The 9,935-nt window shown below is 43.3% G+C and overlaps 1 pseudogene; it reads right to left on the bottom strand.

The window, feature by feature from the left end:
- Positions 1-510: 510 nt before the first annotated feature.
- Positions 511-9,935, bottom strand: part of Gm38433 — a 33,959-nt pseudogene continuing 24,534 nt past the window's right edge.

Raw genomic sequence — 9,935 nt, 5'->3', positions numbered from 1 at the left:
TTTATTTTTCTTTTCTCTTTAAAGGAAATTTTATTTCTTTGATAATTTTTATCAGTCATGACTGGAATAAAAATGTAATTGAGTACCATCATGGTTGTCATCATGGAAATGGGTTTAGTAGAAAATTGGCAGACATACGTATTATTATTATTATTATTAGCAGTAGTAGTAGTAGTATTTCTTCCCACTTTTCAAACAGTGAGCAGTTGTCATTGATAAGACAAACAAACCCAGAGAATCTGTTCATAATGTTCAAAATATGCTAATGTAATACAACATGCCTGATCATGGGGTTGTGGAACACTTAGGAAATATGTGAACTTCTTGATTCCATCATACAAGACAGGGATGAAGCCTCACCCTCACCAATGAGATTGCTAGACCATGCACCTTGAAGAAACCTTGGCTTTCCTCACCATGAACAGTCTTCCTCCAGCGGTCAAGATTGCCTTATGCATATCATGTGATGGTAAACTTTGTCAAGCCAGCAACATCTGTGGCAGACTGCCATCATCCAGGTGATAAAGATATATTTTGGAATCTGTAAGCCTTCCCTTTTGCAGTGTCACAGATACCAAAGCAGGCAGCTCTGAGGATGATGGTTCTCTGCACAGACACATGGAAGTCTTGGTATAGGTCTTGATCCATCAAATTTGTAGATCTGAGTCAGGCAGTCAATAGGCCTCTGAATTCCCCTCCAGGTCCAGCTTTGCCCATGTCACCTGTTGGACAGGTATGGGCAAGATTAAGAGAGTGCACAGAACACAACAAGGATGTGGCCCTAGCAGTGGCATCTGATACCAGGTTCCCTGAAAAGCAGTGTCCAAACTGGGTCCTCTGCTCCATATTACCCAGGAAGATCTGCTTGTATTTATCTCTGAAGGTAAAGTTGACAGCCTGGGTGGAGAAGTATCTGGTGACACAGGCCAGGTTACCACACCAGGACAGGGCTCTCTGCTCATTATCTATGAACCACTGTCTATAATTCCCGGGTATTGGTTATCTGGTGAGATTTGCTTGCTGGCATGGTACACCTGCAGCAGCAGCTTGACCTGTCTGGTAGGGGCTACTACAGTCTTGATGATGGTTGCAGCCCCTCCACTTGCCAGGAAGTCCTTGGGAAGGACACAACAATATCGACCATTGAAGTAGAAAGGCAGGAGAGTACGGGACAGGGTGGCACTGACAACTGGCTTTGACTCCAGGGTCCTGGGTAGGTTGTTTTCCTTTTTAAATGATTCAGGATCATAGCAAATACATTACTGTATTTACTACTTCAAGCCCTGAGCACAGGAAGGAGCATGTAGGTAAATACACACATTATACTCTGTAAAATAATTGTGTCCTGAAAATGTTTTGTAACTACAAATCAAAATATTCTTGAGTCTACTGTAAGGAGACAATATTCTGCTCAGTGAGACAAAAACCTTCCCTTGTTCAAACACCCATCAATTGAGTTGAGTTTACTGCATGAAACTAATAGTCCAGGTTTCTAATAACGAGCTCTCCCAAACTGAAAATACTCTTTGAAATATTTCTAGAAGAAGAAAAAAACCTTATAATGGAGACTAAGTCTCAAGAGCATGATCAATAGGATTTTGAAAATATTGGGATAATTGGGAAAGTTAAATTTCAAACCATCTTTAATTAGAGACAATTAAAGATTTAACACACATCTTTGAATCCTAGAGACTCACATACACATTCTACTTCAGGAAAATAGTTCACTCTTGATTAGTTGTTTTTCAAAATAATAACCTTTGAGCTGTGGAGATGGTTCAGTAGGCAAAGTGCTTGTCATGAAAATATGAAAACCTGAGACTTGGTCCCCAGAACCCACATAAAAAAGCCCAGCAGAGATGTGCACACTTTTTATCTCATCCTTAGTAGGTAGAGACAGGCAGGTGCCTGATGCTTGCTGGCCATTTAGTCTAGACAAATTTATAAGCTCCAGGTTCAGAGATGGATCCAGTCTCAAAAGGTAGAAATAGAGGAGGAAGGAAGAGAGCTGATCTTGGCCTCTGGTTTACACACACACACACACACACACACACACACACACACACACACACACACACGTGTATATGCATGCACACATATGTTCACATACATATTCATACCTCCCACAAGAACACATAAACTCACACAAAATTAATAACACTTGTTTCCCACTTTCAATAAAGAAATAAAAATACAATACATAAGATATTGTCAGTATTTCACACAACATATAAATATAATATGAAGATATCTGAAGTATTTCTATCAGGTACCCAACATTTACTTCATGTGCTATTATTCTTTTATCATACGTGCTACTGAAATTATGTTAATTCTTTTCCAAATGAGTGAGTCTTGTTTGTTAGCTTATAGAAAACGCTGAACTATGTAAAACTTGCAGGGAAACACCATGACCATATTTAAAAACAGCCACATGGATCAAAGGAGAACACCAAACTGTAATGAACAATGACAGAGGGCACACTACAGAGTGTGTGTTGTTGGTATCACAGACACACTACAGAGGTGTGTGTCATCAGTGTCACAGAGCACACCACAGAAGCGTGTGTTGTTGGTGTCACGGGGCATACTACCGGGTGTTGGTGGTGTTACAGAGCACACTACAGAGGTGCATGTGTCATCAGTCTCATCTGAACATGCAGGGCCAGTTCTTAACATGGTAGCTTATGGTCCCTGCTGAGTTGCTGGCAGACCCCCTGCTCTTCAAAGGACAGGGAACTACTGCCTCTGACTGAGTCTAGCATCTCAGAACTGAGAATTCCTGATAAATAGGTCCACGACTTGGTCATGGCTCAGTTAACACCTAGGCTGGGTAATCCCTTTGGGGATCTGGTGTGTGTACTGTGATTGTCCTTTACTATATGATGTGTGAGCATCTACTCACTGCGCATGAGTTCTCCTCCCCTCTAACACCTGAGGTGACAGTTAAGCATATCTTCTCTGTTTCTAAATGCCTCGTGGGGTGGAAGACACAATCGTCCTGGTAGAGAGCATCAAGTTTAGATGAAGGTGTGATGTCACTCTCATAGATAATCAGCCCCAAGACTAAGGAAGGATGGACAGAGTATAGATGGTTAGGAAGCAAAGCTGACAGCTCCTCGTGGTTGGTCTTCTGGGAGGAGAAGGATGAGAGAGGAATTTGAGAACACAGTAGGTACTTGATTTGTCCACGGTGTAGGCTGAGCTAGGACTCTAGCTGAGACAGCTAATGAACAAGTGTGGGTGTCAGAGTGACCGTGGCAGCAGAGGTGTCCTTGGCATCTATCCCTGTAGTCAGCACTGGTAGACCTGACAATATCAAAACCTTATAAGTCTCTTACATTATCTGGAGCAGAGGGTAGAAAATTACTGGGGAAGAGGAAGGAGGAAAGAAGGAAAGAACACAACAGCTGAACAGACAAGACAGTTTCAGCTCTTGAAAGGCTGCAGAATTACCCAGGACTAGAGAATCAGTGAACAAGACACATTTACATAAACTTTCCTGCCAGTAAGCCAAGTCACGCCTCTGTCACTGTCCTCTGACTCCTATTTATACTCTTTCTAAATATCACCTGTCCTCCACCGGTCTTGCCTCAGCTCGTGATTTTTGTCTTATCAAAAGAACCCCAGATCTCTATCATCTGATATCACTGCCAATTGGCCTGATTCCGTGGAAGTAAAAAGAAGCTGAAGGAACCTCATGAGAAGTTCGGCATGTTTCTCTCTATGGAGTCCTGACAAATGGAGCTCAGCTACGCATTGTAAGGTGGAGCAGTACATGCATGTCCTTAACAAAGAGACCTTTATCATATCCTTTCATGTGCTTGTTACAGCAGAGCATCCTTTCACCTGTGTCTGCTTCAGTGAAACATTCCTCCACCAGTCTGCTTTAGCAAAACACCATCTGAGACTACGGACTTTCCAAAGAAACCAGAAGTTTCCACTTCATTTTCCCATTTGAGCAGTGGGTTAGTCACCGGGGATCTGGACTGAAGTGGAGAAAATGAAACAGTAGTGTGCTGGATGTAAACTCAGGCTACAGTGCTAGACCGTGGGTTTTTGTTTTATGAGTTTAGCTGGGAAGAGGAAAGAGACATTAGTGTCAAGTATGAAGATCTCCATGGCTATACTTTTCTCACGACGTAAGAGTTTTCAACTTGTTTTGGAATTAAAAATTAAGACCGATGGTGTGATAAAATGAGGAATGCCAGATTCCTGAGATTAATAGGAAGGGTCAGCGAGATAAAAGCCACAAGTGACACTTCCAAGGATGACAATTTCATTTCTTGTTTCTTTTTTTCTTTTCGATTTATTTATTTATTTATTTATTTATTTATTTATTTATGAATAAGAGGAAAGGCACACCTTTAAAGCCCAAAGGACAAAGAAAGCAAGAAGGAGACCATGGTGGTTTGTACATGCTTGGCCCAGGGAGTGGCATTATTTGGAGGTGTGGCCTTTTGGAGGAAGTGTGTTACTGTAGGGACTTTGAGAGTTTTCTCCTGGCTGCCTGCAGAAGCCAGTCTTCTCCTGTTTGCCTTCAGATGAAGATGTGGAACTCTCAGCTTCTCCTGCACCATGCCTGCCTGGATGCTGCCATGCTCCCATCATGATGATAATGGACTGAGCCTCTGAACCTGTAAGCCAGGCCCAATTAAATGTTGTCCTTCTAAGAGTTGCCTTGGTCATGGTGTCTGCTCACAGCTGTAAAACCCTAATTAAGACAGACACATACGTCATTATTGTATATAAACTTCTACTTAGGCATTCTGGAAGCTGACCAGAGACCCAAGTTTTGTGATGAAAGGGAAGTCTGATCCTGTGAGATTGTGAGAATGCTGGAAGTTGTATAGACAAGAATTGTCATTATTCCAGGGATAAGAAGCCTTAAAAGTGAATATAAGTTTATTGTTATGTTTACTCTTGCTATAGCAAAATGCTCAAGGCTAGTAAATACTCGTAAAGAAAAGAGGTCTACCTTGTTCATGATTCTTGTGACTACAGGGTCAAAAAACAAAACAAAAACAAAAACAAAAAACCATTCACTGACTCTTGGCTTGGCTGTGGCTCAACTTGTCATAAAAACTGAAAGCACTCCAGGCATGTGCAGAAAGGGCCAGGCACAAGGGGTAGTATTGCTTATAGAAACTTTATATGAGAAGTAACTTAGTGCAAGAGACCAGCATTCATTTCTTCTGACGATAATGCTTTCACGACAGCCACCTTGCATTTGCCCCTCCCTCCTAAGCATTGCGCCATCTTCCCATGTTGCTATTCTAAGGATCAAGCCTCCAGTTTGTGAACATTGGGTGACAAATCACTTGGAAATCCTAGCAAACCCTGGCATGACTTGGGTTTTCCAATATGGATATGATCGAAAGTGCCAGATCCTGAAGGCAGCCTGAGGTGTTCATGTTCATGAAAAGAAAAGGTCCCTTAGACATCACCCATGAGATTCCAGAAGCAGGGCAAACACAGTTCACATTGACTATCTGTTGGAAGTCGGAACCTGGACAAGTTGCTGAAGATTTTAACATGGGGCAAGCACTTAACATGGTGACTGGCACCTAGAAAATTCTCAACGAGTGTTTGTTTCTTCCCTTTCTGCCCTTCTGGAAGTACAAGGTAGAGAGGCCAACCTCACACGTGTAAGGCATTAGTCACCCTCTCTGTAACATAAGCACATCAACGGCCTATATCTCAAGATGTAAAGGTACATCTTACAGTAGTATCAAGGGAAGATTAAAAAAACAAAAATAATCTTCTTTATGACTATAGGTCTCTCTTCAGTTTCTGTAAGCCCATCTACAAGACAAACTAAGGCTTTGCCTCTTCTCAATCTAAGATGTTTCCATGAGGAGGGTCAGGAAGATGGGTCTGCACATTTTTACGGAATTTTCAAAGCCAAATGAGAAAGAGTATGACCTATAGCAAGCCTCAGGGCAGTGACCCTCAGGTTTTTCTACTTTTTATAATCTGATGATGATAAATCTGTCTAATTTTTAAAACATACCTACATATAGAACTGCTTTTAAAAAGTATCTTTAACTGCTCAAGTCTGTGGAGAAACTATTCATTTGTCCTTGTCTGCTTAATATCAGATTAACCCATGTTGGCCCATTTCAACTACCAACAGACACACTTATGTTCGTATAAGTACAAATACTTCCAATTACTTTTCTTTTGAGTCCTCGAAAACGTGTATTCCAAGTCGATCTCATGGCTCTAAGAAAAGTTACTTTCTTTGTTTGGGTCTTGTAGAAGCAAGGAAGTCATTTTCATTTCCACGTACAATAAATCAATCAACATTTATAGAACACCTATTTTGTTGTGGGCCTTAGGCTAGGCATTGTGCTGGATGCAATGATGAATAAGATATGATCTCTGCCCTCAAGGCAAGCCGGGCTCTTACACAAAAAGGGACCGAACAGATGATACAGGGCCGCGTGCGATAAATGACAAATGAGTGACATGGGAAATCTTTCGGAGGAGGGAAGAGACCATTTTGGCCTGGGGGGGTTATCTAGGGCCTCGGGGATTCGTAGCATGTCCTGGCCCTTTGAGAATCACTGGTTTGAGATAACTAAGTAGAGAAGTGGAGAGAGGCAGGCATAGGGAATAGAGAGGAGCAGGGTAGGGGCTGGGTTGGTATTGAGAGGGAGAACACAGCAGCTCTGCTCTTCAGGCCAAGTGGGCAGAAAGACAGGCTCTGGTCTATTCCTCAAAGACAGACAGACAGATGACAGTGTTAGTAACACAGGAAGGGTGAAATGCAGGACTCATTTGCAACTTACATGCAGCAGCACTATGTGCCTGGCCTTATGGCTCAGAGAGAGCCACTGAGTCTCAGGGAAGAGTATCTCCCAGGAAGTCACCCTTCAGTGTGGTGTCAGAGTTGATCCATACTCAGCAAACCATTCTTTACCTGCTTCAGGGCCCTCGTCTTTCAAATGAGACTAGAACTAGAAAACTTCTGAAATCTCCTTCGGTTTTTTATTTTGTTTATAGCATAGTTTATAAAACAGGGCTCCCTGCTTCAGTCTCTGCAATGCCATTGAAAGACGAAGCTTACTTTAAATACCATGTAGTTTAATAGTTAATCTCAAAATTTGGGTGTGAATTCTAGTCTGCCTATTTAGCATCTTTATTTAATTTAATTTAATTTTATTTAGTTATGTATTTATTTATCTCTCATAGACCAATCTCATTGAGGTCAAGGCTTACGTAGCTGGGGGTGACCGTGAAGTCCTCAGAGGTTGAATTCTACCACACTAGCTTGGTAAGTTTAACATGTTTAAACTTTAGCTTTCCTTCTATGTAAAAATCAGATAGAAAGAGCAGCTACAGCTCATGATTTACTGTAAGATCATGTGTGATCTTATAAGCATGTATGAACATGCTGAGCCTGGTGCCTGGCCAGGGCCATGGGAAGCGCTCAGTAAGTGATATCGCATCCATCATTATTAATGAAATACTCCTGTGAACATATCTTCACGCCTCCCACTGATTACGGAGAATTAAGACTCAGGTCATGGTAAAGCCACAAGCGCGGGTGTGCATTCCAAGTGGACAAGGTGACTGGAATCTGGGACGCGTGGAAATTTAAGAGAGAAAATAAGCCAGGTTGAAGGCAGGACGGAGTGAGGAGCCTGGAGACAAATGATTGGAAGCAGATGCCCAGTGGAAAGCAGAAGCTCCGAAAGCCCTAGAGTCACAGTAAACACCACCTGGGAGGGGAGCCGGAAAGTGATAAAATGATACAGTCTGGACACCGGATTATTACAAAGGTGTTAACCAATAAGGAAGAATGAGGAGAAAAAGGGCTCGAGGGAGTGAAATTTGATTGAAGATTTTTGAAAACTAGACATCTATATCACCGAGAAGATCTGTCATTTGATGTGCCAGGCAAGCCTATTGGAAGGAGAGGACTGGGCAGGGGGTGGGGTGGCCAGCATCCCCCTCAGTGCTGAAGTAGGATCAATTCAAGTGAGGGAAAACATTTCTAATGACCTGACTCCCTAGGGATGGGATGGAAGCCATTTACATCCCAACAGGACAGACAAAGCCCCTTCCCCAGCTCTCAGAGCACACTGTGTTGTATCACCCCACCACTACCACCACCACCACACACACACACACCAGTTGGAGGGCAGCAGATGAGGCTGTCTCTTGTTTGCGGTAAAGACACTGACAGTTTCTGCAGTCTCTTTGTGAGAATGTCACTGTCAGAAGCAGCAGTGAGTTGGATGGAACCAGGAACATTTGTGTGGTGCTAAGAATAGTGCTTAGTACAAACAGAGTGTGATGTCAATGTTTGCTAAATAAATGCATTCAGAACACCCAACAATATCAGCAACCAAAATCAGAAATCATTTATGTTGCGTCAGGGGAGAGAAACTCCCGCCACTTGCCGACCGACGCCAAGGCAATACTTTTGGAACTAGATCAGGGGCTGTGCTGTGACCTTGCCAGTCTTGAGACTGGAGGTCAGTTTGTGGAACCCTACCATGAGGTAGCAAGGCACAGTGAAAACTTTTAGGAAGAAAGCTATGTGGGATGGCTGCTGGAGTCTCTGGGCTGACAGGCCCCTTCCATTTCCAGTAAATCTTCAGTCTGCTGAGAGTGCACAGGCGGCCATGACCCTCTGTTTCTCTTCACAGGCTCCATTGCTTGCACAGTGCAGTGTGCCATCTGCCCAACTGCGCTGGCTGCTCTAGGAGAGGTCTTAGAAGTACCCTTTTCTTCCACAGGGGGCAGTGCCAGGGTCTTCCTCCTTTTCATTGCCTAAGGGGTCTCCACTGCAGAAGGAAGTTGAGTTTTTAAACACTGGTCCCTCATGCCTCCCAAGGTTATATTTGCTCATATTCTTCCTCAAACAATACTGAGACCATTTATTCTGATATTTTTATCTTCATCTAACGGACTACTTATAGACAGTCTAATGTGCTAGGGGTGGTTAGGTAGACTTGAACTTACGCGATTGGGTCTTTGTCCCCAGACATGTTAAAGTTTCAGAATACTTAACTGGCTGTATTTCAAGTTCAAGGTCCTCAGGAAGGCAGCATGGTAGAAACCTGGTTCAAAGAAGGAGGGCTAAACAATGATGGTAGCTGAGGCTTACTTCACAAACAATGCCCATTTGTGCTGCATCCTATACTTCTCACAGTCATACTTAGAAGGGGGCTGGGAGCTCACTGTTATTCTTCTTGCATGTACAAGCAGGGTACTCCATGTTCCTGACACTGCACTGTGCTTAGTGATAAAGTAACAGCCCAAGCGCCAGGACTTTAACAGTCACAAGCACTCGTCTTCTTACTGTTGAATCTGATGTCCATAAATATGATTGGCCATTTGAGTTCTCCACCAGACTGAATGAGTTCTTTAGGTTTCTCCCGCCTCCCCCCAACCCCCCCCTCCACACACACACCTGTTATTTCGAGTGAGTTCTCCTTGTGTGTTCCATAGTTCCTGAATCTTTTCTTCCAAACCGTGGATAGTTGTTTCACTCCGTTGAGCACTTCCTTTTCTGTGCAGAAGTTTCTTTCAATGTGATATAGCCACGTGTGCTGGCTAGTTTTATGTCAGCTTGACTTGACAAGCTAACGTCATCGGAGAGGAGGGAACCTCAGTTGAAAACTTGCTTCCATAAGATCAGGCTGTAGGCAAGCCTGTAGGGCATTTTCTCAGTTATTGATTGATGGGGAGGGCCCAGCCCATTGTGGGTGGTATCGTCCCTTGGCTGTGGTCCTGAATTCTGTAAAAACGCAGGCTGAGCAAGCCATAGGGAGCAAGCCAGTAAGCAGCACACTCCACGGTCTCTGCATCAGCTCCTGCCTCCAGGTTCCCGTCCTGCTTGAGTTCCTGCCCTCACTGATTTTGATGGTGAGCTATTCCGGGGAGTTGTGAGTGAAGGAAGTCCTTTCCTCTCCATGTTG

The sequence above is a fragment of the Mus musculus genome, chromosome 5 (genome assembly GCF_000001635.26).
Source record: "Mus musculus strain C57BL/6J chromosome 5, GRCm38.p6 C57BL/6J".
NCBI lineage: Eukaryota > Metazoa > Chordata > Mammalia > Rodentia > Muridae > Mus > Mus musculus.
This window is presented reverse-complemented; position numbering and strand designations above follow the sequence as displayed.